The following is a 22,465-nucleotide window of genomic DNA, read 5'->3' on the forward strand; positions in this document are numbered from 1 at the left end:
TTCCGTATCTGGTAGCGCTAATCCAGTCGGTTATGGAGTATGTAATTAGTATGCAAGATTGATAAAAGAAATGTATACATTGATTATGTAATGAATGCACAATGCAGAGATGAAATCTTCTGATTAAATGTGAACATTTTTATATGGAAGCATGTCATGAAGGAGAAACCTTTTTGTTTGTAAAAGAAAGTTAAAGTTTATATTACAGAACCTGATTTTTCTGGCTTTTTTATGTATCAGAAAGCTATTTTCCAGCTTACCGTTCCATTAACTAATGTGTATATTCCAGCCCACTCTCTCATATTTGGTGAGGCCAGACAAGAAAACTGGGGTTATTCAGATTAACAGAGATCCACAGACCCTACAGCAGCTGTCCAGCAAAAAGGACTCTGGTAAATGTCAGTATACAAGAAGAATTCTCTCAAACTGAGCTTTAGCACAAATGTACTCATTGGGTGAGTTTAAACAGTTACCACAACTTCATTTGCTTTTACATGCATAATCTTTAAAATAAAAAACTGCTCTCTGTGAAATGGATTCAGTTGGCCACAGCTGCAATATCAAACAAGCTGTGAGAAAACATGTCTATAAAATAGCAGCCATACAAAATAATTGGGGTCTGTGTGTGTATGGGATAGCTACAAAATACTTCCACATAATTCTTTTTGGATCTTTAGCACACCTTTCCTGTTGATGCTTAAGGTGGCTTACAGTATTATAAACTATATAACATACAGGTAAATAGCACAAACAAGCTGTAGATCACTCTTGTCTGTCCGATTATGGTATCAGCTATCCTAAAACCCAAGCCATGCTGAGTTTGTTTCTTGGAAAGTCTGTTTGTCACTTTGTCTCAAATTTTATCTAGGCTGTATGTTAACTTGTACTAACACCAAGTCATGGCCTATTAAAAATGCAATTGATCTAGCCCATTTCCAGTTTAATAAAGCACAGACAATCACTGACTATTTCTATTTTTCCCTTACCGTTTTCTAGTTGTCTTGAATCATCTAAGTCAGTAATCCTGCCAAGGTGTTTTTCTCTCTTAGGTTTAATATGCCAAACAACCACACAAACTAAAGAAGCAAAACCCCAGCCTTCTATAATAGCAAACCATAAAGGAAGGAGCACTATTCTTAAAGAATTCTGGTCTCCTATCACTTGCATTGCAGCCATTAACACAGGCTGTTGCACTCAGAGTATAATCATACACCAGTATTTTTTGCTGAGTTTTGCTTTCAGATTTGAAAAAAACTGGGCTGATACCAGCATAACCCATATTCGAATTTCATCAATAAATCACCAACTTAATGCTCCAAGCTCAATTTTATTTTGCCTCTGCCCCTGGTGCTGCACTGTTCATCTTGATAGAATCGCCTGCTGCAGGTTCCTGCTTATGCGGCAGCAACACATGCCTGGCTTGGTTTAGAACCTGATTGTTAGGAAAGTTAGCTGTGCAAAGTTTGAGTTCAAATCTTTTTTTTTTTTTTAATCCAGTACATTCAGTGTTCAATAAACCAACACTGACTGAACATTTTTGGTAGATTACAGAAAAATCTTTTCTCTTTTAAAATGATGGTTCATTTGCTATTTTCTTCACATTTATAAAATAGGATTTTTCTGATACAGGATAGGCAAATTTGGAAATATGATGAATTTAGTCTTTGTATGGAAAATTACAAAAATGGAATTTGAAATAAATTTCTCTTTATCAGATATTATGCTCCCCTAGCTATACAGACTGTGTGATTCACATATAGCTATGCAGATACCAGAACCATGCCACGCACATTTTCTCTCAGCCTCAAGTTCCAACCTCTCTGCATTTGATCTGCTCCTTGTTTCTCAGCCTGGCAGGCAGACCCAGAGTTGACACGTGTGCTGTGAGTCCTCTTTTGGTCCTAGTTTTGGTGGTACTGGCAGGGCCAATATTTTCTGTTGGGGGACCTTGAGCAAAGATTAAGTTCCAGGTCCTTCTTTACTAAACAATCTGAATAAATATGAACTATCTACTTTAATCTGTGTGAAAAAAAAAGACAACCTAAAGCTAATTTGGGAATAACAAATTCATTTTTACCCTTAAGCCCAAAATAAATTTGAGAAATGATTTTGGTAAATAAACTGCATTTTCTTGGCTTAAAGGCATAAATCTGGGTGGTCACTAATTTTTGCATTTATTTTTTGGGCATGGAACAGAGCTTCCCAAACCTGTCCCGGGGACCCCACAGCCAGATGGGTTTTCAGAATATCTCAATGAATATACATGAGTTAAATTCGCATATGACCAGGCTCCATGATATGCAAATGTATCTCATGCATATTCATTGTGGATATCCTGAAAACCTGACTGGCTGTGGGGTCCCCAGGACAAGTTTGGGAAGCCCTGGCAGAGAATGACCATTTAAAAAGTAATGTAAGTAAGATACTTATAGTTGGCTGTATTTCTCATTTAAGCATCATTGTGGCAGTAGGGCATTGATCCTATAAGGCCCCACATCTACATGTACCTAGCTGTGCTGTGAGCCCAACAATTATTTACATCATGGGATTGCTGCAGAGGCAGTGTGCCCAGCCCCTGAAGGGAGGGAAGCTGAGATATTGCAAAATGGTGACATCTCGTTACTAGACTTGCAGTGCATGTGCACCAGGATCTGGAGGGAGTGTTCTTCTGAGCTAAGGACAGTGACCATGATGAGTAGGGCAAGTAGAAGGGGGGAAAAAGCATAGGCAGCAAAATAGGGTCAACCCTTGGAGCCGTGGCCCTTCCATCTTTTTGCCCCACATGGTATCAGCCACTAGGGCACTTGGGGGAGCAGGGACAGAGGTCAGTTTATTCCCCCCCCCCCAAACAAAATAGTGTTCTTCTGCCCCTGCGGTAGAGGATTAAATTGTGGAAGAAAGTCAGGTGCTTGTAAATTGCTATTTATCCAGCAACATTTTCTATTTTGTTTCTTTTAATTTTTAAAATGAAAGAAAAATGAACAAAGTCTTGTTCCTTTTTGGTTTTGTTTCATTTTACAAACTGTTGCCTCACCCATTCCCCCATGTCCAGACTCTTACCCCATCCATGAGCTGGAAAATGGGACAGGAGTGATTGCTAATTGCTCCTGCTCTGCCAGTTCTGAGTTCTAAAATGGCACCAGCTGACCCAAAATGGTGCCAACCTCAGGTCAGCTGGTGATCTAGTGGAATATTGCACCATGAGCGACTGGGGCTTGCTCAGGTCTACCACTGGCTGGGGTACCAGTCCGGGGAGAGGGCCTGGGGGGCTTTTTTACAGATAAGGATTTTTTTTGTTTTGTTTTAATATACCCTAAAATATTTTATTGTGTGCTCTTGAAAATAGCATGTGCTAAAATATTCTAGTTAAAAACAAAAACCCCCACCAACAAAATGAATAATAAAAGCATGAACATCCCTAAAGTTGAGCGTTTCATGAGAATACTCAAGAAAACATTGTAGAGTGTTTCTACAACTGGGTCTAACAGGCAGCAAGTGTTGTACCAGTTTCTGCGTAGCTCTACTATTCCACTCCAGCCAGTGCTCTTTTTGGCTGATCTATATGAACTAAACTGCTTCAGACTGAAAGGAGACTGAAGCCATCACAACTCGGATGTGCTTCTCTAGCAACATGACATCACTGTTAAATGCAAAATGAAAACATATGTGGATTACTCTAGGCATGCCAAAGCGCAATCTCGCAAAGTTAAGGACAATGTCCTAGCGAGGGACTTGAGGCCGTGGAGCAAGCTATTCACCTTGTACTACAGCAACCCTTGCAAAATCACCAGAATAAAAATGAGCAGCAGTGATAAATGGATTAGAGATTCGGAGGCAAGATGGCGGCATAGGCAGGTCGCAGAACGCAACGCTCCGGTACTAACGAGAATATTTTGATTTCCTAATAAGAAATGCCATCCAAAAGAAAAGGTAGAATAAGGATTTATCCACCAGAATCCTTACCACCTCCGGGGCAGCTCAACATCGTGCGGTTTATGCTCCAGCTGGAGTTAGAGGAGGGAGCCGGGGAGTCCGGTGTGAGCCCCTGCGAGAGAGAGCAGGGAGCTCCTGCGGATGAGGCGTCCCTCAGCCCCGACGCCAGGCCGCCTCCGGCGCAGCATGACCCCGACCGAATCTCTCCCCAGTCGCAGGCTGATGACGCGGCCGGAGTGACGGGGGGGGGGGGGGGGGGGGGGGGTGGAGAGCGATTCGGAGCAGACGCCGCGAGCGAGGGAAGCCATCCGAGAAGGCGAGGTCCTGGCCGGAGTGGTATCCTGTAGGAATCCAGAGACGGTGGCAAACCCTGGAGGAGTAGGAGAAGGGCTGCTACCAGATGGATCCCGGGCCATCATACCGCCCGTCGTTGAGGGTGAGTCCCTGACTTTTACACCAAGACCGGAGGCAGTGACGCTTGAGTCACTGTGGGATCTGATGGCAGGCCAAGGCCAAGCTATAAAGAGACTTGAGAATAAAATGGATTCTTTGAATTATAACTTTCAGCAGAGTATATTGGAAGTACAAACTCAAGCCACAGAATCCACAAATAAAGTTACTGAGGCTGAAAAGAAAATTCAGTCTCTTCAAGCTGTAAATGCAGCTGTGATAAGAGAACAAATGGCTTGTTCCAGGCGATTAGAAGCCTTGGAAAACAACATAAGGCATCTTAACCTGCGTATAGTGAATTTTCCAAAAATAGCTGGAGAGCTTCCTTTCACTACTTTGAAAAGATTATTTAGGGAAGGCCTGGGTTACACAGAAGCTAATTTACCTTCAATAAATTTTTGCAAATTTATGAATAACAGACCTCCCAATATAAGGTCTGCGGTTGCTCCAACTATTCCGTTGAACCTGACCAGTTTCCTGGAAAACTCCAAGACGGACGTTTTGGATAGAAGCACACTATTAGTGGCTTTCATAACTGTCCAAGATTTAAATGGAGTTATGAAAAATTACTTCAGAAAGTTTCCCTTAATGTTTTATGGTCAGCCTCTACGTATTTATCCTGATTTAGCTCAAATCACTCAAATCAGAAGGAGAGAATTCCTTACTTTAAGGCAGGATGTTGTTTCCCTAGGCTATTCCTTTATGCTTTGATATCCCTGCAGATGTACCTTAAGGAAAGGTGATGAATGTTTCATTTTTTTCCAGGTCGATCAACTTCGTCTGTTTATAGATGCCCGTAGGCCTATTACATCTTCCCCAGCTGATGGGGGGCTGTCGCAAAGTTAAATATACCAGTTAGTCCTATGTTAAAGCTATAGCAGGATATATATATTTCCTATATCTCTCTCAAAATTTTCCCTTGCCTCCACTCATAGATAGGGGTTTTCCTATGGAATATGGATAAATGTTTAAAAAAGAAGGGTATGATAAATGTTTAAAAGGATTTGTTTTATTTTTGCCTCTTATATTGAGAAACTGAATTTATACATATGTTATATAAGTATGTTATATTTCCTCTTTTCTATATTTCTTAATTGAAATTATTTTCTGTAATTCAGTAATTTGTATCATGCCTTAAAATTTTTTTACTTTGTAGTAATTGAAAAATGGATAAATAAAGTTAAAAAAAAAAAATGAGCAGCAGTGCTTAGAGAGGAGACCCTATGCTCACATGGAATGCCTCTCCCTTCAGTGTTGTATGGACCCTGTTTTGTGACCAGTGAATGCCTCTAATACCAATAACCATGCAGGTACCCATGCTCCATCATTCATTCCTGGGTGAGAACTTGAAGATGTCCAAATGATGGCTCCATCAGTCTTGCCTCCTCCAGAACCGCTTTTACCATTGCCCAACGTTGCCACTTCCAGACCAAAAACAACCTGAGCCAAGCCCTTTCATTCCACACGAGACACCAGGAATGAAAAACTCTCTCTGCCAAGCCTGGAGGTCAACTGTGGTATCCCTCAGAGAACACGCCAAGCATACCCTTCCACTTCAGGACTATTTCAATGGATGCAGTGCTGTGTTTTCATTTGTTTGGCTGTTCTCAACTGTTAAGACATATGGTGAGGGGGCTTATTGTTCTGGTGAGATGTTTGTGCTTCCTATTAGTTCAGCTCTGTTTATACTCCACCCTATGTTTTGGGGATACCTTCACACATGCGTAGGTGGACTGAAGACGCAAGACAGCATCTGCACTGACTGCAGGCTGTACGTGTTAATGAATGTGCTCCATTCAATCTCGAGCCTGGGTCCTGATTTCTGAAACGTTCTGGCCTGCTACAGCTGTCGGACAGATCAGAGGCTCGTCCATCCTTCGGCCACCAGAGTTTAAAACTCCACTGCTGAGCACGGTCACTCTGGTTTGGGACGATTCCAAACTGCAGCAAAATTCCCACGTATGTAAAGTTACTTTAGGACCAAAGGAGTGCTTTCACCGAAATCCATCTTATTCCTCTGCTCGGCACAAGAAGTTTATGAAACTAAAATGACTTAACTAGGAAATCCAAACTACCCCAGATAGGCTTTCATTGCCTTCTCATTACTAGTTAAATGTCCGGCTGAATGAATACTTGATTGAGCTGTTACAGAAAATGTATGAAAATGACTTGACACAAAGAAATAATGTCAGACTCACTCAGAAACCTGCCTTTCCTGCTGAGTATGCTGTTTCCAGCCAAACACCCACCAAGTAAAAGTCTGTCATGTCTTTCATACACTTTTTATTCAGAATATCTTATGCATATCAACATAGATTAGTGTTATAATGTTTTATTGTAAATATTAATATATATTTTTACCATGCTGTGCTGATGCTTGGATTATTTAAGTTACATCAAGAGGGAATAAGGAAGATTTGGTACACTTACAAGTCTCCGACAGTCTAAGGATTAACATAACTGGTCTCTAGGGTTCATGAACCTCAAAGAATAATAACAAAATTATACAAAAATTAAGATAAAAAAATTAATTAGGCTGATTAAAACCTAGAGGGGTCAATTTTAAAGAACTGAGGATCCTAAATCGGCACCTGTGGGAATTAACTAATGTGGACAAGTGCAAGGTGTTGCATAAAGGGAAAAATAACCCTTGCTGTAGTTATACAATGTTAGGTTCCATATTAGGAGCTACCACCCAGGAAAAAGATCTAGGCATCATAGTGGATAATACTTTAAAATCATCGGCTCAGTGTGCTGCAGCAGTCAAAAAAGCAAACAGAATGTTAGGAATTATTAGGAAGGGATTGGTTAATAAAACAGAAAATGTCATAATGCCTTTGTATCGCTCCATGGTGAGACCGCACCTTGAATACTGTGTACAATTCTGGTCACTGCATCTCAAAAAAGATATAATTGCGATGGAGAAGGTACAGAGAAGGGCAACCAAAATGATAAGGGGATGGAACAGCTCCCCTATGAGGAAAGGCTGAAGAGGTTAGGGTTGTTCAACTTGGAGAAGAGACAGTGGAGGGGGGGTTATGATAGAGGTCTTTAAGATCATGAGAAGTCTTGAACGAGTAGATGTGAATCGGTTATTTTCACTTTCGAATAATAGAAGGACTAGGGGGCATTCCATGAAGTTAGCAAGTAGCACATTTAAGACTAATTGGAGAAAATTCTTTTTCACTCAACTTACAATAAAGCTCTGGAATTTGTTGCCAGAGGATGTGGTTAGTGCAGTTCGTGTAGCTGGGTTCAAAAAAGGTTTGGACAAGTTCTTGGAGGAGAAGTCCATTAACAGCTATTAATCAAGTTAGGGAATAGCCACATGTAGATTGGAGTATCCTTTCTGCAGAATCTACCAGAAGAAGAGAGATAGTAAATGCCCTTCAAGGGGTTCTGCTCAAACAAATAGTAATGGAACCAATGAGTGTGGGTGTGATACTCAACCTAGTACTCACAAATGCCCATCAGTGATCATCAGACAAATGATTTGATATTGGAAATAAGATACAGAGAAGTCACATGAAAACCCAAGTTTTGAATTTAAAAAATACAGACTTTGTCAAAATGGAAGAAGAACTAGAAGTCTGGGAGAAAATGGATGAGGTGCAACATTAGTAGGCCAAATTAAAAGGAGCTATTACAAATATAAGAAATCTATATGTTAGAAAAGTAAACAAAAGTAAGAGGAAAAAAACCCCCAAACTTAAAGAAGGTGGCTGAAAAAATAAAGGCAAAAAGAACAGTGTTCAAGAAGTATAAGGGATTCCAAAAAAAAAAAAAAGAACACAGGGAAGAATACTTGGTGAAACTGAGGGAGATGAAAAAAAAATTATCAGGAAAGCAAAAGGTCAAGTGGAAGAAAGAATTGCCAAAGAGGTAAAGTGAGGTGACAAAACATTTTTCAAGTTTATCAGAGAAAGAAGAGAAATCGGAAGTGGTATAGTGAAAATTAAAAGTCACAAGGACCATAACATAGGTAGGCAAGACTATTTGCTCACTGACACACTCTTCCCCCCCCCTTGAACAAAAGACAAACTCGCATGTTTGGCTTAAACATTGGGCCGCAGTTTATTCCATAACTTAACCCGAGCCCTTAACCATTTAATACAATAAGCTACCCCCCCCCCCCCGGCCCATTCCTCCTCCCCCTCTTCTTCTTGATACTTCTCTTACCACCTCATCCCAATGGTAAGACACGTCTTCACCCCTCTCTCACTTACCCCGCCACGGCTCCAGCGAGGGTAAGTTTGTGGCCAGAGCATCGGCCCCCCCCCCTTGCTCACCGGCCATCCTGTGTAGCAGCCCCAAACTGCCTGGAGACCTGTCAGATCCACCGGATCCATAGCCTTTGCAATCTGTTATGATTGTGGACCCTTAGGCCGGTACAAGAGATGACACCCACCTGTGGACCCAGGCAACTCGTCACCGGCAGGTGGATAACCGCAACAGATCTCAAGGCGTCCTCCGAGCGAAGGCAGGAACACCGTCCAATCCAGGCACGGGTGACGGCAAGCGGCACTACTCAGTCCAGAATTCAGGCAAGGGTCGAGGCAGGCAGCGAACTCGTAATCCAGTATCCAGGCAAGGGTCAAGGCAGGCGGCAAACTCACAGTCCAGTGTCCAGTCCAAAACAGCCAAAAACGAAGAACCAGGGAAACCACACTCCACAGGAACCTGTTGCAAAGGCAAACCTCTTACCTCCAAGGGAGTTTAAATCTCCCCCGCTGATGACGTCGTCTTCCGGGGCCGGCCTGGTCTTCGCGCGGCTGCCCCTTTAAGAAGCGGGGCTTGCCGCGTCTTCCCTGACGCTGCTCCCCGATGTCCAGGAAGCATGCTGCTGAGGCTCGTGGACTGTGGGCCGCCCAGATCGCATCGCCGTGCCGGCAGCCCGCGCAAGGTAGTGGGTCCTGATCGCGGGAGAACGCGGTTGGGAATCACAATACACGAGGCTCCTCCCTGTGGGAGCGGCCATCTCCGCAGTACCCAAGAATCCACTCCAACACCTCAAAACCATAACAGATTGCTAACTCCATGGATTTGGCTCAGCTCACCGCTTTGCAGGCCATTCCGGGCCTGGCCCAGCGAATCTCCGAACAGAATTCATTGGATAACCTGACTGTTGCCTTTAACCAGATGAATACACTGTCTACCGCAGGTAAAGAAGTTACACCACCAGAACTGATGGTCAAGAGTTCAGTGCCTCTATCTGCTCCAACACGCTTCTCTGGTGAAGTTTGGAAATGTAGAGGATTTATCAATCAATGTTGCATGCACTTTTCTCTGCAACCTAACCATTTTCCTACAACGTATGCCAAGACCACCTATATCCTTTCGTATCTGGATGGAAGAGCGCTGGCTTGGGCCTCACCTCTGTGGGAGTGCAATGACCCTATCCTGAATGATCTTGCCGGGTTTCTTGAACTGTTCAAATCAGTATTCGATGACCCTGCCTGGTACTCGACAGCAGGATCAACCTTGGTTCATCTAAAACAAGGTAATAAACCTTTACCAGACTTCGCCATTGAATTCAAGACGTTGGCTTCTGAATTACATTGGGACCCTAGATGCCTGAAGACCCTCTTCTCTGAAGGCCTGAACTCCCGGTTGAAAGATGAGCTGGCGGCTCGAGAGATGCCTGAAACCTTAGCAGAACTAATGAAGTTGGCAACAAGAATTGATCGGTTTAAGAGGTCAAGAGCCCAAGAAGACCACCTCAGGGAGAGACTCGAGTCAAGTCTGTACCCAGGCCTATACCTTTAGGTCCTGTTGCGGGCGAAGAAGAACCTATGCAATTGGGCCACAATCATTTGACTTCTAAAGAGAGACAAACTCGAAAGAGATGGGAATTATGCATGTATTGTGGATAAGCTGGTCATGCTGTTCAAACATACCCTATATGTACGGGAAACTGGCAGACCTAAGTCCTGTAGGAGGACTCTTCTTGGGTCTAACTGCGCCCTCTCCTCCACTCTCTCTTCCGGTATCCTTAATCTGCAGACCTTTAGAATACCAGATCCTTGTCTTAGTGGACTCTGGGGCAGGGGGAAATTTCATTTTGAAACATCTAGTGGAACATTTGCGGATCCCCACCGCTACCATGACATCTCCTCTACTTTTGTCCTCTATTCATGGAGAGCCCGTACCGGGAGAAGTAATCCTGCTTGCGGAACCAGTGGGCTTACGTACTGGTGCTCTTCATACAGAGGCTATTTCCTTCTTTGTGCTAGAGAAGGCCATGCACCCTTTGGTACTGGGGCTACCACGGCTGCAGAAACATATACCGCAATTCAACTGGGCCACTTTAGAGCTTTCACGTTGGGGTTCAGATTCCCATGGCAAATGCTTGATGGAACTCTCTCCAATACCATGCATGCCAATTACCCTGTTGTTGCCTGGCTTGCCGCCTCAATATGCATCTTTCCAAGATGTGTTTTCAAAAGAAGCCGCTGATGTATTACCTCCACACAGATCATACGAATGCGCCGTCAACACTCAAAGGAAGAGTTTACCCTCTCTCTGTTGTAGAGAATAAAGCGATGTCAGAGTACATCCAGGAGAATCCCTTTTCGGTAAAGAAAATCTACCTGAAAATATAGCCGAGTCTGTGTTTTTCTTCCTCGTACGATAAAATGTTGGAAGATGCACTTTGCGCCGGTGAATTCTTGTTTTTTTATGTTATGTATACCCTTCACCTGTTTGAATATTACCATCCTGGGCCGCATCTCTTCCAAGGTGTTCAGTGTCATCTCTGCTCTTTGGGTTTCTTCTTGTTACTGCTTATGACCAGTATGTCATTGTGTGGAAGAAAATAATGGCTTTATGAAGATGTATGTTTGAAAATACCACAGCACACACCAGGTGGGACTTGAACCCACAATCCCAGGCTTAGAAGGCCAGTACCTTAACCATTAGGCCACTGGGGTCATATATATGCATCTTCCTTTTTTTAGAAACCCAGCGGATGGCTTAGGTGTGCCACCCCCACCCTGCTTGGTTCTTCTGATTTGATCTTCTGCTTTACAGGGGATTTTGACACTGTCTAGCTCTATTACCAATCCATCCCCAGGTAACATCACTGAATGCCATGAGCATGCTTCTCAAGAGCATTTCCTATATTGCCGGAGACTATGCAGCTGAAAAGGAAAGTATTTGACCACCTATCTATTCAACGTTCCCACGCAATACATTAGCTGTCTCATGAGGGATGAGTTGGAAGTACTTAAGGAAATTTGCTAAGTTTGGTCAGGTGGAGGATCTGAACTGTTGAAATACACTTTTATTATATGTCACAATACTTTTCCCGTACCCCGAGAATGCTCCCGTCGAAAGTCAAGCTACTATTCAATTTGTAATTAAGAGTAGTGTGCGCGAAAGTAGCGATAACCTCAGGAAAGCATAAAAGTAGTGGATTTAGTGGAAGAAAAATGGATCAAGGCTCTCTAATTTCCCACTTCTTCACCTAAGTCAATATCTCCTACCAAAAGCTGCACTGCATTCAATACACCTTGTCTCCCCAGGAACAGAATAGGTGAAAGTCCTTATCCAAGAAGGCCCTCAGGTCCTTCTTGGAATTTCTCCACCCATTCCTTCTCCAATAACTATTGCTTCCAGTCCAATACTCTGTGAAAATCCTTTACTCTTGTTCCCTCAAGCACCTCACCTGAGAGGCTCCTGTCGAAAGTCAAACTACTATTCCATTTGCAATTAGCTGTAGTGTTTGCACGAAAGAAGTGATAACTTCTGAAAAGCATAAACGTAGTTAATTTCATGCAAGAAATACAGATCAAGGCTCTCTAGTTTACCACTTCCTCACCTAAGCCAATATTACCTACCGAACAAAGAACTGCATTCAATAAAGATTATTTCCATGGGAACAGAATGGGTGAAAGTCCTTATCCACACAGGCTCTTAGGTCTTGAACTTCCTCCACCTTCCATTTTTCAATGAATTTTGCTTCCAGTGCAATACTCTGAAAATCCTTTACACTTGTTTCCCAGTTTCTCCTCTGCAATATTCCCATTGCAGACCAATTCACTTTCTTATTCCTTTACTTTCTTTCCCACATTTCTATGCTCTGGAGACCTGTTTCACTGAACGTGCTTCTTTTCGGTAAAGAAAATCTATCTGAAAATATAGCCGAGTCTGTGTTTTTCTTCCTCGTACGATAAAATGTTGGAAGATGCACTTTGCGCCTGTGAATTCTTGTGTTTTTATGTTATGTATACCCTTCGCCTGTTTGAATATTACCATCCTAGGCCGCATCTCTTCCGGGGTGTTCAGTGTCATCTCTGCTCTTTGGGTTTCTTCTTGTTGCTGCTTATGACCAGTATGTCATTGTGTGGAAAAAATTAATGGCTTTATGAAGATGTATGTTTGAAAATTCCACAGAACACCCCAGGTGAGACTTGAACCCACAATCCCAGGCTTAGAAGGCCAGTACCTTATCCATTAGGCCACCGGGGTCATATATATGCAACTTCCTTTTTTTAGAAACCCAGGGGATGGCTTAGGTGTGCCACCCCCACCCTGCTTGGTTCTTCTGATTTGATCTTCCGCTTTACAGGGGATTTTGACACTGTCTAGCTCTATTACCAATCCACCCTTAGGTAACATCACTGAATGCTATGAGAATGCTTCTCAAGAGCATTTCCTATATTGCCGGAGACTATGCAGCTGAAAAGGAAAGTATTTGACCACCTATCTATTCAACATTCCCACGCAATACATTAGCTGTCTCATGAGGGATGAGTTGGAAGTACTTAAGGAAATTTGCTAAGTTTGGTCAGGTGGAGGATCTGAACTGTTGAAATACACTTTTATTATATGTCACAATACTTTTCCCGTACACTGAAATAGAAACTGGAAATGGTAACAGAGCCAGGCACAAGGATAAACACGGAGTGAATCAGGTTTCCACATACAGATGAACGTACCCTGAGAATGCTCCTGTCGAAAGTCAAGCTACTATTCAATTTGTAATTAAGAGTAGTGTGCGCGAAAGTAGCGATAACCTCAGGAAAGCATAAAAGTAGTGGATTTAGTGGAAGAAAAATGGATCAAGGCTCTCTAGTTTCCCACTTCTTCACCTAAGTCAATATCTCCTACCAAAAGCTGCACTGCATTCAATACACCTTGTCTCCTTAGGAACAGAATAGGTGAAAGTCCTTATCCAAGAATGCCCTCAGGTCCTTCTTGGAATTTCTCCGCCCATTCCTTCTCCAATAACTATTGCTTCCAGTCCAATACTCTGTGAAAATCCTTTACTCTTGTTCCCTCAAGCACCTCACCTGAGAGGCTCCTGTCGAAAGTCAAACTACTATTCCATTTGCAATTAGCAGTAGTGTTTGCACGAAAGAAGTGATAACTTCTGAAAAGCATAAAAGTAGTTCATTTCATGCAAGAAATACAGATCAAGGCTCTCTAGTTTACCACTTCCTCGCCTAAGCCAATATTACCTACCGAACAAAGAACTGCATTCAATAAAGATTATTTCCGTGGGAACAGAATGGGTGAAAGTCCTTATCCACACAGGCTCTTAGGTCTTGAACTTCCTCCACCTTCCATTCTTCAATAAATTTTGCTTCCAGTGCAATACTCTGAAAATCCTTTACACTTGCTTCCCAGTTTCTCCTCTGCAATATTCCCATTGCAGACCAATTCACTTTCTTATTCCTTTACTTTCTTTCCCACATTTCTATGCTCTGGAGACCTGTTTCCCTGAACGTGCTTCTTTTCGGTAAAGAAAATCTACCTGAAAATATAGCTGAGTCTGTGTTTTTCTTCCTCGTACGATAAAATGTTGGAAGATGCACTTTGCGCCAGTGAATTCTTGTTTTTTTATGTTATGTATACCCTTCACCTGTTTGAATATTACCATCCTAGGCCGCATTTCTTCTAAGGTGTTCAGTGTCATCTCTGCTCTTTGGGTTTCTTCTTGTTACTCCTTATGACCAGTATGTCATTGTGTGGAAGAAAATAATGGCTTTATGAAGATGTATGTTTGAAAATACCACAGCACACCCCAGGTGGGACTTGAACCCACCTGGTACCTTATCCATTAGGCCACTGGGGTCATATATATGCATCTTCCTTTTTTTAGAAACCCAGCGGATGGCTTAGATGTGCCACCCCCACCCTGCTTGGTTCTTCTGATTTGATCTTCTGCTTTACAGGGGATTTTGACACTGTCTAGCTCTATTACCAATCCACCCTTAGATAACATCACTGAATGCTATGAGCATGCTTCTCAAGAGCATTTCCTATATTGCTGGAGACTATGCAGCTGAAAAGGAAAGTATTTGACCACCTATCTATTCAACATTCCCACGCAATACATTAGCTGTCTCATGAGGGATGAGTTGGAAGTACTTAAGGAAATTTGCTAAGTTTGGTCAGGTGGAGGATCTGAACTGTTGAAATACACTTTTATTATATGTCACAATACTTTTCCCGTACACTGAAATAGAAACTGGAAATGGTAACAGAGCCAGGCACAAGGATAAACACGGAGTGAATCAGGTTTCCACATACAGATGAACGTACCCTGAGAATGCTCCTGTCGAAAGTCAAGCTACTATTCAATTTGTAATTAAGAGTAGTGTGCGCGAAAGTAGCGATAACCTCAGGAAAGCATAAAAGTAGTGGATTTAGTGGAAGAAAAATGGATCAAGGCTCTCTAGTTTCCCACTTCTTCACCTAAGTCAATATCTCCTACCAAAAGCTGCACTGCATTCAATACACCTTGTCTCCTTAGGAACAGAATAGGTGAAAGTCCTTATCCAAGAATGCCCTCAGGTCCTTCTTGGAATTTCTCCACCCATTCCTTCTCCAATAACTATTGTTTCCAGTCCAATACTCTGTGAAAATCTTTTACTCTTGTTCCCTCAAGCACCTCACCTGAGAGGCTCCTGTCGAAAGTCAAACTACTATTCCATTTGCAATTAGCAGTAGTGTTTGCACGAAAGAAGTGATAACTTCTGAAAAGCATAAACGTAGTTCATTTCATGCAAGAAATACAGATCAAGGCTCTCTAGTTTACCACTTCCTCACCTAAGCCAATATTACCTACCGAACAAAGAACTGCATTCAATAAAGATTATTTCCGTGGGAACAGAATGGGTGAAAGTCCTTATCCACACAGGCTCTTAGGTCTTGAACTTCCTCCACCTTCCATTCTTCAATAAATTTTGCTTCCAGTGCAAACCTCAGGAAAGCATAAAAGTAGTGGATTTAGTGGAAGAAAATGGATCAAGGCTCTCTAGTTTCCCACTTCTTCACCTAAGTCAATATCTCCTACCAAAAGCTGCACTGCATTCAATAAATCTTGTCTCCTTAGGAACAGAATAGGTGAAAGTCCTTATCCAAGAAGGCCCTCAGGTCCTTCTTGGAATTTCTCCACCCATTCCTTCTCCAATAACTTTTGCTTCCAGTCCAATACTCTGTGAAAATCCTTTACTCTTGTTCCCTCGAGCACCTCACCTGAGAGGCTTAGGAGTATGTCCCAATGTTACAGCAACAGAGATTGGCGCATGATCTGATAAGGCAAAGGCGCCTATGATAGCAGTTGTCACCCTGGGGAACAGGAATTCTGAAATCAGAAAATAATCCAAATGGGAATAAGACCCATGAGGATGTGAAAAAGTATAATCCTGCTCTCCAGAATGCAACGCCCACCAAATGTCCAACAGGTGCAATTCATGGCATAAAAAATTGGGGCCTTTATGGGTGTCATTAGGTTCTACAGATTTAGGAGGTTTGCAGTCTTCCAATTTGTTGGCTACCATATTGAAATCCCCTCCCACCAAAAGTGCACAATCAGAAAGTTCACCAAGGATCCCCACTAGACGAGTGAAAAACTCATGTTGATAGACATTAGGCGCATATACATTACACAAAGTCACTCTTTGCTGATTACACAATCCCTGGACTATGACATAACGACCCCTGGGGTCATGCCACACCTGTTCAGATTGAAAAGGCAGTTGTTTATGAATGAGTATAGGACCCCTCTTTTTCTGGATGAATACGAGGAGAAAAAACACTGCCCCACCCACTCTCTTTGTAATTTGACATGTTCACTCGCTGACAAGTGAGTCTCTTGAAGAAACACAACCTGCGACCCCAGACGTTTAAAAGCTATGAGAAAATTATTACTTACCTGCTAATTTTCATTCCTGTAGTACCATGGATCAGTCCAGACAGTGGGTTATGTCCCCAATCCAGCAGATGGAGTCAGCACAAGCTTTGAGGGGGCGTATCCATATATCCTACTACCCCCTCTGCAGGAGTTCAGTATCGAGTATATCAAAGCCCGAGTAGAAACCCCCGAAGGATCAAGTTTGTGGAAACAGATAATTAAAACAATTGTAACCGCAACAAGTAACTGCAAACATCCTACCAACTTGTAGGGAGTTGTGAAAAACAGCAAAAAAGGAAAAGACTGTGAAGACACAGAGCACTGTGAACAGGAAATAGCGCAGAGCTGAGCAGGATCAAGAACCCAAAACGTGGTGGGCGTCTGGACTGATCCATGGTACTACAGGAACGAAAATTAGCAGGTAAGTAATAATTTTCTTTTCCCTGTACGTACCTGGATCAGTCCAGACAGTGAGATGTACCCAAGCTTCCCTAAATCGGGTGGGGTCCTGCGAGGCCTGCTCGGAGAACCTGCTCGCCAAAGTGTCCAGAGACCGAAGAGGCGAGGTGCAGACGATAGTGCCTCGAGAATGTGTGTAACGATTTCCAGGTGGCTGCTCTACAAATTTCTTGAGAGGATACCGAGTGAGACTCCGCCCAGGAAGCCGCCTGAGAACGTGTAGAATGCGCGACGATGCCGGGTGGGGGAGTCCGTCCCGCCCCAATGTAGGAAGCAGCAATGCCGGCCTTCAACCATCTGGCAATGGTAGCCTTCGAGGCCTGAGACCCCTTCTTAGGTCCGGACCAGAGTACGAAGAGATGGTCAGAGATCCGGAACTCATTTGTAGCCTCCAGGTAGAGGCGCAGAGTGCGCTTGACATCCAAGAGACGGAGAGATTTCGGCTCTGAGGAGGAGAAGGACGGCAGCTCCATCGTCTGGTTCACATGGAATGCAGAAACCACCTTCGGAAGGAAGGCGGGAACGGTGCGAAGCGAAACTCCAGAGTCAGAAAAACGGAGATAAGGCTCTCTACACAACAGAGCCTACAGCTCCGAGATGCGTCTGTTCCAGATGGCCACAAGAAAAACAGTCTTGAGAGTGAGATCCTTTATCGTTGCGCTGCGCAGCGGCTCGAATGGTGGTCCCGACAGGGAGCGAAGCACAAGGTTAAGACTCCAGGAGGGACAAGGGTCCCGCAACGGAGGACGCATATGCTTGACACCCTTGAGAAAACGAGCAATGTCAGGATGCTGTAGAAGAGAGCCCCCATCGCTCAACAGCGAACCAAGGGCGGCCACCTGAACCCGTAGTGAATTATAGGTGAGCCCTTTTTCCACTCCCGCCTGTAGAAACTGAAGTATCTGAGGTACAGACGCCTTAGCGGGTCTCGTGGCCTGGCTGGTACACCACAGCTCGAACACCTTCCAGACCCGAACATAGGCCGCCGACGTCGATGTTTTTCGTGCCCGCAATAGCGTGGATACTACCGCCTCCGGGTAGCCCCGAAGCCGGAGGCGGCGCCTCTCAAAAGCCAGGCCGCAAGACAGAAGAGTTCTGCCTGCTCAAAAAATACCGGGCCCTGATGTAGGAGCTGGGGGAGGTGCCCCAGCCTGATTGGCCCATCGATCACCAGCTGTAGCAGGTCTGCAAACCAGGGTCGCCTGGGCCATTCCGGAGCGACGAAGACCACGGTCCCCTGATGGCTTTCTATTCTGCGGAGCATCCTGCCCACCAGGGGCCACGGTGGAAAAGCGTAGAGCAGAAGATGTGGGGGCCACGGAAGGACCAGGGCATCCACTCCCTCCGCGCCGCGCTCTCTCCGGCGACTGAAGAAGCGTGGAGCCTTGGCGTTGAGAGCGGACGCCATCAGATCCAGGTGGGGGGCCCCCCACCGATGGACGATAAGTTGCATCGCTTTGTCGGAGAGAGACCACTCTCCTGGGTCCAGCAGTTGACGACTGAGGAAGTCCGCCTGGACGTTGTCCACCCCGGCGATGTGCGAGGCTGCTAGCCGGACGAGATGACGCTCCGCCCATTGCATCAGTAGCGCCGCCTCGAGCGCGACCTGCGGGCTGTGCGTGCCTCCTTGTCGGTTGATGTAGGCCACGGTGGTAGCGTTGTCCGATAGAATTCTGACTTCCCGGTTCCGAAGAAGCGGGAGGAAATGTCGCAGAGCTAGCCGGACCGCTCTGGTTTCCAGACGGTTGATTGACCACTTCGCCTCCACCGCGGACCACGTCCCCTGCGTGGCACTTCTATCGCATACTGCACCCCAGCCTGCTAGACTGGCATCGGTAGTCACCACCACCCAATTTGGCAGATCGAGGGACACGCCCCGGGCCAGGTTCAGAGGATCCAACCACCAGCCCAGACTGTCCCTGGCATTCTGCGGGAGCGGGAGAATCATCTGGTAGTCCTGTGATACTGGTTTCCACCGGGAGAGAAGCGCCCACTGTAAGGTCCTGAGGTGCGCGAAAGCCCAAGGTACAAGGTCGTTGGTGGACCCCATCACTCCCAGGAGTTGAGGGTAGTCCCAGGAGGTGGGCTCTGGTAACGCAGAGAACCGTCGTGTGTGATCCCGCAAGTATTGAGCCTTGTCCTGGCGCAGAAAGACTTTGCCCAGTAGGGTGTCGAAGGTCGCCCCCAAGAAATCCAAGCGTTGCGAGGGAGTGAGGGAGCTCTTGGAGAAGTTCACTACCCATCCCAGGGAATGTAGAAACCGTACTACTCGAGTCACCGCTGAGCGTCCATGATCGAATGACTTCGCCCGGATGAGCCAATCGTCCAGATAAGGATGAACCAGGATGCCTTCCTTCCGGAGAGCTGCAGCCACGACTATCATGATCTTGGTGAAGGTGCGCGGCGCCGTCGCCAATCCGAACGGGAGAGCCGTGAACTGAAAATGCTGGTCCAGGATTTTGAAACGAAGGAAACGGTGGTGGTCCGGGCGGATGGGAATGTACAGGTAGGCCTCCGTTAAGTCCAGGGAGGCGAGAAACTCCCCCCGATGTACCGCCGCAATCACTGATCGGAGCGTTTCCATGCGGAACCGAACGACTCGAAGGGATTTGTTGACTTCCTTGAGTTCTAGTATAGGCCGGAAGGAACCGTCCTTCTTTGGCACGACGAAATAGATGGAATAGTTGCCCGAGCCCACCTCCCCGAAGGGCACGGGCGCAATAGCGCCAATCTCCCGGAGTCTGTCCAGAGTCAGCTGCACCGCCCTTCTTTTGAGGTCCGAGCCACAGGGAGAAAAGATGAACCTTCCCTGCGGGGGGCGGACAAATTCCAATGCGTAGCCGTGTTTTATGGTATCCAGGACCCACTGGTCCGAGGTGATCCACGCCCACTCCGCGTAGAAAAACGTTAGCCGGCCCCCAATCCTGGGGACAGGGGAGTGGGCGAGACTGGCATCATTGTGAAGACTTGTTAGGGGGGTTCCCGGGTCCGGGAGTAGTGCGTGCGGGCCGACGCCCGCAAAAGGAGCGCGACCAGGGCTGAGACCTGGGGGCGGATGGCCAGGCGCCCGCCTGTCTGTATCCCCTGTAGCGCCGCTGCGCTCTGGCTCTGGTCCAAGAAGAAGAAATCGCTCTGGATGGACGAAATCGATCCTCCGGCAGCCGATGAACAGCGTTCTCCCCCAGGGACTTGATGATCTGATCCAAATCCTCCCCGAAGAGGAACTTGCCCCTGAAGGGGAGAGAGCCGAGACTGGACTTCGAGGACGTATCTGCCGCCCAGTTGCGTAGCCATAGTAGTTGGCGTGCCGCCACTACTGATACCATGGATCTTGCGAGGACCCGAAAAAGATCGTACGAGGCGTCCGCCCCATACGCCACTGCGGCCTCCAGCCGATCCGCCTATGCAGCCTCATCGGCCGGCAGATTCTGAGACGTGAGGAGTTGTTGTACCCAAAGGAGACTAGCCCGCTGGGCAAGCGAACTGCACATCACCGCCTGCATGCCTAGCGCGGAGACCTCGAAGACCCGCTTAAGGAAAACCTCCAACTTACGATCCTGTGTGTCTCGCAATGCCGCACCTCCCGTTACTGGGATAGTTGTCCTCTTCGTGACCGCCGACACTGCGGAGTCCACCTTTGGGACCTTGATGAGGTCCAGAAAATCTTCAGGGAGCGGGTACAGCTTTTCCATCGCCCGGCTGCTCTTCAGGGAGGCCTCCGGAGTGTCCCATTCCCTGGTGAGGTTGTAAAAACGAGTCATGGATAGGAAAAGCCCGAGCCCTCGGCCGAAGCGCCGCCAGGACCGGATCTCCCTTCTTTGAGGAGGTGACGACAGCGGGAGCCACTGGAGCAGGCGGGTCCGGTGGAGGGTCCAAATCTAATTCCTGAATGATCTGCGGGATGAGGTCGTCCAGTTCTTCCCTCTGGAAGAGGCGTAGGGTACGCAGATCATCCCCTTCTTGCGTGCCGTCCCCTTGGCCCCCGTCCGGGAGGTCAGGTCCCTGTCCCGCTGGGTCGGGAACCGCCCCCACTGCTGCTGGCGCCGAACGGACCCGAGTAGGAGGACGTGAGGCCCCCGCTCCCGAAGGGTCGGGGGGGGGGCCGGCGCCGAGGGCGACATCCGTGGGATCTTAGGGGGGGGGGTCCCACAGGTGTGTCCAGTCCCTGTAGATAAGCGGTATGCATGAGCAGGATAAACTCCGGAGAGAATCCCGGCCTGCCCGGGTGCGTTTCGAGGGGCGGCGTGGTTCCTGCTCCCTGGCTCTGGGTGCTTGGTTCCTGCACCAGAATGGGGGGGGGTGCCCCCGCTTGTAGAGTCTTCCCGAGAGACGTTCTCCCTCGTGGCCTGCGCCTCCGGGCGTTCAGAATGTAAGCTGGCCCCGTTCCCGCCAAAAATGGCGGAGTGGCCGGCCCTCGCCGCCCGGGCAAAAAAGAAAATTCAGTCAGGGACTGTGAGGTACTTTCCCCCCCGGGAAGGCATCGTGCACAGATGCCCTCCCGGGAAATCCGGGACCCCGGGTCGCCGCAGGCCGCACAGCACAATGGCTGCGGCATCGGGATCGCCGGGGGAGAGATGAAAAACGGCGGCAAAAAAGAGCAAAAGCCTCGGGGGGGGCCACGCACATGAAAGCGCCGCTGCGGGGGGGGCCCGGGCGGCCCGCACTGCCCGCTGTCTGAAATTACAGGAGGGTGCCGCGGGGGGGCCTTCCCGGCCACACAACCCGCCCCAGAAGTCTTTCCCAAGCGCAGCAGCAGCCCACAAGGAGCTGCAAAATGGCCACGGGTGAGTGAAGAAAAACGAAGAGGCCGGCACCACCGGCTTTCGCGGGCACCGGGAGCTGTGCTGTGAAGAAAAACTACAGAGGAATAAAACTTACTTACCCCTGCTGCAACGACAAAGAAAACAGCACGGCTGCAGAAAAGAAACAGGAGAGATATTGTCACTCCCCAAAAGGTGAAAGGACCCTGCTTTACTTTTTTTTTTTTTTTTTTTTAAACTTTATACAAGACTTGATACAAACTTGATCCAGAGAAAAAGGCAGCAAAATAATCAAGCAAAAGAAGTGAGAAAGAAGGAAAAGGAGGAGAAGCTTGATTCCCCTACTCGCATCTGCTGGAGTCAGAAGATACTGAACTCCTGCAGAGGGGGTAGTAGGATATATGGATACGCCCCCTCAAAGCTTGTGCTGACTCCATCTGCTGGATTGGGGACATAACCCACTGTCTGGACTGATCCAGGTACGTACAGGGAAAAGGAGTTTTTTCCGTTTGATAGGGGAGTGTATGCCATCTACATTAAGAGATGTACATTTTACTGTAGCCATAGCCACAAATACTTAAAAAATAGTACCAATAGGATGCGACAGAACCGCCATGGCAACAAAAAGAGATCCCGGGGCTCCCCAGCCTAAGCCCCCAGGATCATGAGGAAATAACCTCCAAAAATATAGGTCAGTGGCCACAAAAAACTGCCTTATCAC

The 22,465-nt window shown here is 46.4% G+C and overlaps 2 non-coding genes across 2 annotated transcripts; both read right to left on the bottom strand.

Annotated features, from left to right (window-relative positions):
• Nucleotides 1-11,239: 11,239 nt before the first annotated feature.
• On the bottom strand, nt 11,240-11,312 carry TRNAR-UCU. Its single transcript has one exon. It is a non-coding gene; the product is annotated as a tRNA-Arg (tRNA).
• Nucleotides 11,313-12,779: 1,467 nt separating this feature from the next.
• On the bottom strand, nt 12,780-12,852 carry TRNAR-UCU. The gene has a single exon. It is a non-coding gene; the product is annotated as a tRNA-Arg (tRNA).
• Between the last annotated feature and the right edge of the window lie 9,613 nt (nt 12,853-22,465).

Source organism: Rhinatrema bivittatum, chromosome 6 (genome assembly GCF_901001135.1).
Source record: "Rhinatrema bivittatum chromosome 6, aRhiBiv1.1, whole genome shotgun sequence".
Taxonomy (NCBI): domain Eukaryota; kingdom Metazoa; phylum Chordata; class Amphibia; order Gymnophiona; family Rhinatrematidae; genus Rhinatrema; species Rhinatrema bivittatum.